Source organism: Ursus maritimus, unplaced genomic scaffold, assembly GCF_017311325.1.
Source record: "Ursus maritimus isolate PB19 unplaced genomic scaffold, ASM1731132v1 scaffold_23, whole genome shotgun sequence".
Taxonomy (NCBI): Eukaryota; Metazoa; Chordata; class Mammalia; order Carnivora; family Ursidae; genus Ursus; species Ursus maritimus.
This window is the reverse complement of record NW_024424786.1, coordinates 8,490,746-8,496,835: the sequence shown is the minus strand read 5'-3', so window position 1 is coordinate 8,496,835 and position 6,090 is coordinate 8,490,746. Positions and strand designations below refer to the sequence as shown.

At 34.1% G+C, this 6,090-nt stretch overlaps 1 non-coding gene across 1 annotated transcript; it reads right to left on the bottom strand.

Moving 5' to 3' along the window:
• Window positions 1-1,646: 1,646 nt before the first annotated feature.
• Window positions 1,647-1,754, bottom strand: LOC121104842. The gene has a single exon (XR_005837220.1). It is a non-coding gene; the product is annotated as a U6 spliceosomal RNA (small nuclear RNA).
• Between the last annotated feature and the right edge of the window lie 4,336 nt (window positions 1,755-6,090).

The following is a 6,090-nucleotide window of genomic DNA, read 5'->3' as shown; positions in this document are numbered from 1 at the left end:
CATAAGTGGGATCTAAAAGCAAATAAACAAATGAATAAACAAACAAAAAAGCAGAATCAGACCTATAAATATAGAGAACAATCTGATGGTTACCAGAAGGAAGGATAGGTGGGAGAGTGGGCAAAATAGGTGAAGGGTGACAGAGATACAGCCTTCGTGTTATGGAATAAATAAGTTAATGAATACAAGGCACAGTATAAGGAATACAGTCAATGATATTGTAATAGGAATGTAATGGGACAGATGGTAGTTACACTTGAGATGAACATAAAATAATGTATAAACTTGTTAAATCACTATGTCGTACACCTGAAACTAATGTAACATTGTGTGTCAACTATACTTAAAAAAAAAACTTAGTATAATGCTACACTAATAAAGACAGTGAGACAGTCAAGTAAATGTAGACATATAGATCAATAAGACAGAATAGGGGGTCTATAAATTTGCCACAGATATAGACAACTGATTTTTGACACAACTGTCCAGGTGGTTCAGTGGGAAAAGTGTAGTCTTTTAAGTAAATGGTGCTGGAAAAATGGAACATTTATATGTCAAAAAAATTAAAATTAAATAAAATCTCAATTTTTTACTCATCACATACACAAAAGTTAACCCAAAATGGTCATAGACCTAAATGTAAAGCCTAAAACTATAAAATCCCTAGAATAAAACATGGGAAAATATCTTTATGATTTTATATTAAACAAATATTTCTTAAATTTAAGACACAAAAACCATGAATCATAACAGAAAAAAAACTGATTAAATGGACTTAATAAAAATTTTAGATTTATATTCTTTAAAAGCCATTACTAAGAAAAATAAAAAATCAAACCACAGAGAGAAAATATTTGGAAATAATTTGATAAACGACTTACATTCAAAATGTCTAAAAACTCTGTAACTCAATAATAAGAAAGAGATTTTAATTTGCAAACTATTTGAACATACACATCACCAAAGAAGAGATTTGAATGACCAATTAGCACATGTAAACATGTTAACATCACTCGTTACTAGGGAAATGCATATTAAAACCACAATGAGATGCCACTTGTTAGAATGGCAAAGCTGACGATAGGAAGTGCAACTGAGGTTGTAGAGCAAATGGAACTCTCATACATTGTTGGTGCATATAGGCAACAGTGTAGTCACTTTGGAAAACAATTTGACAGCTTCATATAAAGGTAAAATTTGTGCCTACCATATGACCCAGCAATTCCACTCCTAGCTATTTACCCAAAAGGAAGGAAGACATACATACAAATAAAACCTATAGGCGACTATTGCTGGCAACTTCATTCATAGTCACTAAAAATCAGAAATAACCCATATGTTTATCAACCGGTGAATGGATAAACAAAGTCTGTTAAACCCAACCACTCAACAATGAAAAATACTACTGAGCAAAGAAAAGGAATGAATTACTCATACATGTAACAACCTGATGAATCTCAAAAGCATCATGATGAGTCAACGAAGTCAGACACAAAAGGCTACATGCTGTATGGTTCCATGTATATGACATTTTATTACTTGTTTTGCTGTTGCTTCTGGAGATTTTCTGTTTCTTTTTGTCTTTGTCACTTTTGGTCTTTCCTTTCCACTACAGAGAGTCCCCTTTAATATGTATATGACTTTTAAAAAAATTCATGAAATTATTTGCAAATTTGTGTCATCCTTGCTCAGGGGCTAAACTAATCTTTTCTGTATCATTCCAATTTTAGTATATGTGCTGCCCAATCAAGCACTACATGATATTTTTTTAAAGGGCAAAACTATAAGCAACAGGGTGAGAGTTGCCAGAGGCTGGCATGGGGTAACATTTTGGGGATAATCGGACTATTTTATATCTTGAGTGTTTGGTGGTTACATGATTACACATATCACAAAACTCATTGAGATATACATCTACAAAGGATGAATTTTAAAAACGTTTGAATGTACACACAATTGTACAATCGCATCCTTTGTAATAATTAAAATGAGACTGTAGAAAAAAATATTTTTTTAGTGAGGGAATGGGGGAGGACAGAAGGAGAGGGAGAGAGAAAATCTCAAGCAACCTCCACATCCAGCATGGAGCCTGATGCGGGGCTTGATATCACAATCCTGAGATCGCAACCTGAGCTAAAATTATGTCAGATGCTTAACTGACTAAGCCACCCAGGCACCCCTATTTGAGCATATTTTTAAAAGAGTGATGTAACATACCCAAATAGGGTTTATTTTAAAATTTCAAAAATGCTTCAACATACGATAATCTATTAACATCCATTCCTGATATTTAAAAACCTCAGTAAACAAAAAAAGTAATAATGGAAGTATGCTACTAAAATGTAACATGATGAGGAATTACTTGAAATTCTCAGCCAAGATTCTTATAGATAATAAAATACCAGAAAAAGAAATGAAATAAAAATTGGAAAAGTAGAGAAAGTTATAATTATTTATAGATTATATAATTGGCCATATGGAAAACCCAAGACAATAAAGTCAAGGAAAGCCTGTTATATGTTACAGCATAGATGAACCTTGAGAACATTATGCTAAGTGAAATAAGCCAGTTACGAAAAGAGAAAAACTGTGTTGCCCCACTTATATGAAGCATCTAAAGTAGTCAAACCAATAGAAAGAGAAATTACAAGTAAGGGGCTGGGAGAGGGGAAAAGGGAGTTATTTTTCAATGGATATAGAGTTTCAGTTTTGCAAGGCGGAGTACTACAGATCTTGTTGCACAGCAATATGCATATAATTAAGACTGCTGTATTATACACTTAAAATGGCTAAAATTGTAAAATTTACCTTATGTGTTTTTTAACCAAAATTAAAAGTACTATTGGAACTAATTAGACTATTTGTCTCTTATTGAATGATAATTTAGGAATAGAATGCTATAGAAAAGTAGCAACCAGTTGGAAAACACAATGGAAAAATAGGTGCCAGTAGTAATGACAAGAACAATGATATAACACCTTGGATGAAGCAAAACTTGCAGAATTTATTTATTTATTTATTTATTTATTTATTTATTTATGATTTTATTTATGATTTTATTTATTTATTTGAGAGAGAGAGAGAGAGAAAGCACGAGCAGGGGGAGGGGCAGAGGGAGAAGCATGCAGGTCTTGATCCCATGTCCCTGCGATCATATCTGAGCCAAAGGCAGATGCTTAACCAAATGAGTCACCCAGGCACCTCACACCTGTTTAAAATAACTATAATTTTCTAGATAAGTCTAGCAACATTTTTTCTAGATATGTCTCCTTAGGCAAGAGAAATAAAAGCAAAAATAAATTGTATGGACCACATCAAAATAAAAATCTTCTGCACAGAGAAGGAAACAACCAACAAAACTAAAAGGCAACCTATGGAATGAGAGAAGATATTTGCAAATGACATATCCAATAATGGGTTAGTATACAAAGTATATAAAGAATTTAAACAAATCAACATCCAAAAACAAAGAATCCAATTAAAAATTGGACAGAAGAAATGAACATTTCTCCAAAGACATCCAGATGGCCAACAGACACATGAAAAGTGGCTCAACATAACTTATCATCAGGGAAATGCAAATCAAAACTACAGTGAGATATCACCTCACACCTGTCAGAATGGCTAAAATCAACAACGCGAGAAACAGTGTTGGTGAGGCTGTGGAGAAAGAGGAACGCCTCTTGCATTGTTGGTGGGAATGCAAACTGGAGCAGCTGCTGTGGAAAACAGTATGGAGGTTCCTCAAAAAGTTAAAAATAGAACTATCCTATGATCCAGTAATCATGCTACTGGGTATTTACCTCCAAAATACAAAAATATTAATTCAAAGGCATATATGCACCTCTACGTTTATAGCAGTATTATTTACAATAGCCAAATTATGGAAGCAGCCTAAGTGTTCATCGATAGATGAATGGATAAAGAAGATGTGGTACACACACACACACACACACACACACAGGAGTATTACTCAGCAATAAAAAAGAATGAAGTCTTGCCATTTGCAATGACGTGGATGGAGCTAGAGAGTACAATTTAAGTGAAATAAGTCATATGATTTCACTCATATGTGTAATTTAAGAAACAACAAATGAACAAAGAGAGACAAACCAAGAAATAAACTCTTAACTATAGAGAACAAACTGATGGTTACCAGAGGGGAGGAGGGTACAGGGATGGGTTAAATAGGCGATGGGTATTAAGGAGGGCACTTGTGATGAGCACCAGATGTTGTAAGTGATGAATCACTAAATTCTACACCTGAGACTAACATAACACTGTATGTTAACTATGTTGGAATTAAAATACAATAAATAAAATAACTATAAAACTTTACTGAAGAACATAAATGAAAACTAGAGCAAATGGTAAGACCTGGCATGTCCAATGATAAGGCTGAGTATTATAAAGATGCAAATTCTTCTCAGATTAATCTATAAATTTAAATTTTAATTAAAAATTTAAATTAAATTATTTTAAAATAAATTATAATTTTAAATTAAAATTTCAATAAATGTTCCAACTGGATATTTTATTTTTATTTTATTTTATTTTAAAGATTTTATTTATTTGACAGGGAGCACAAGTAGGGGGAGCAACAGGCAGGGGAGAGGGAGAAGCAGGCTTCCCACTGAGCAGGGAGCCTGATGCGGGGCTCGATCCCAGGATTCCGGGATCATGACCTGAGCCGAAGGCAGACACTTAAGGACTGAGCCACCCAGGCGCCCCCAATTGGATATTTTAAAACTCAAATATAATTTTAAGTACATCCAGGACATTAAGGTCTGAGAATAGTCTAGAATATTTTTTAGAAGAATTATAAACAGTGTGAAGGACACAGAGGTGGCTGTCCTAGATATTAGATATTAGAACATATTATAAAACTACAGTAATTAAAATACTGTGGCACTGTGCATTTTCATTTTCAGAAAAGACAGGAAATTTTTTGGAACGCAATGATAAGTTCAGAAATACACCTAAGTATGTAACAAACTTGATATGTGATTCGAAATGCTGAGGAAAAGATCTAAGGTCCATTATCAATAAGTCGAGCTGGGACAAGTGGCTCATCATTTGGGGAAAAAAGTTGAATCCTTATTTTGTGACATATCCAAATAAATTCCAAATGCTCTATTTATTTAAATGTAAAAGATAAATATTCAACTAATCATAGAGTGCAAGAGGACCTGACAAGGTTGAGTTCTGATATAGATCTATAAGGAAAGGTGGACAAGTCGAAATATATAAAGTCAAAACTTCAATGAAGAAAATATTAGGAACAAAATGAAAAGAAGCAAATGACAAGAGAAAACACATTTGCATTACAGTAGATCACCAAAAGAAAAAAAAAATCCTACAAATATATGAGATGAACATTTAGCTAGAGATACAGGCCAAGGAGATAAGGAGAAATTTATAATATAATTCATAGAAATAGGAAATGCACACCAGAAAAGATATTCAACCTCCTAGTAATCAAATAAACACAACCTAAAATTGGAATTTGGGGGCACCTGGGTGGCTTAGTTGGTTAAGTGTCCACCTCTTCCTTTCAGCTCAGGTCATGATCTCATGGCCATGAGATGAAGCCCCATGACAGGCTCTGCAGTCAGTGCGGAGTCTACTTGAGATTTTCTCTCCCTCTATTTCTGCCCCTCCCGCTCGTGCTCTCTCTCTAAAATAAGTAAATCTTTTTAAAAAATCTTTAAAAAATGAAATTTGTTTTAATTTTAAAACATGACCCACAGTGTTCATCTTTGCTATGCTGATAGTAGATATGAATTCATATAACTTTACCAGGAAATCTGATAACACCCACTAAAAATTCAGAAATATTTATATCTTTTTTTTTAAGATTTTATTTATTTATTCTACAGAGATAGAGACAGCCAGCGAGAGAGGGAACACAAGCAGGGGGAGTGGGAGAGGAAGAAGCAGGCTCCCAGAGGACGAGCCTGATGTGGGGCTCGATCCCATAACGCCGGGATCACGCCCTGAGCCGAAGGCAGATGCTTAACCGCTGTGCCACCCAGGCTTCCCTGAAATATTTATATCTTTTGACTCAGAAGTGTCCCTACAAAAAATTTA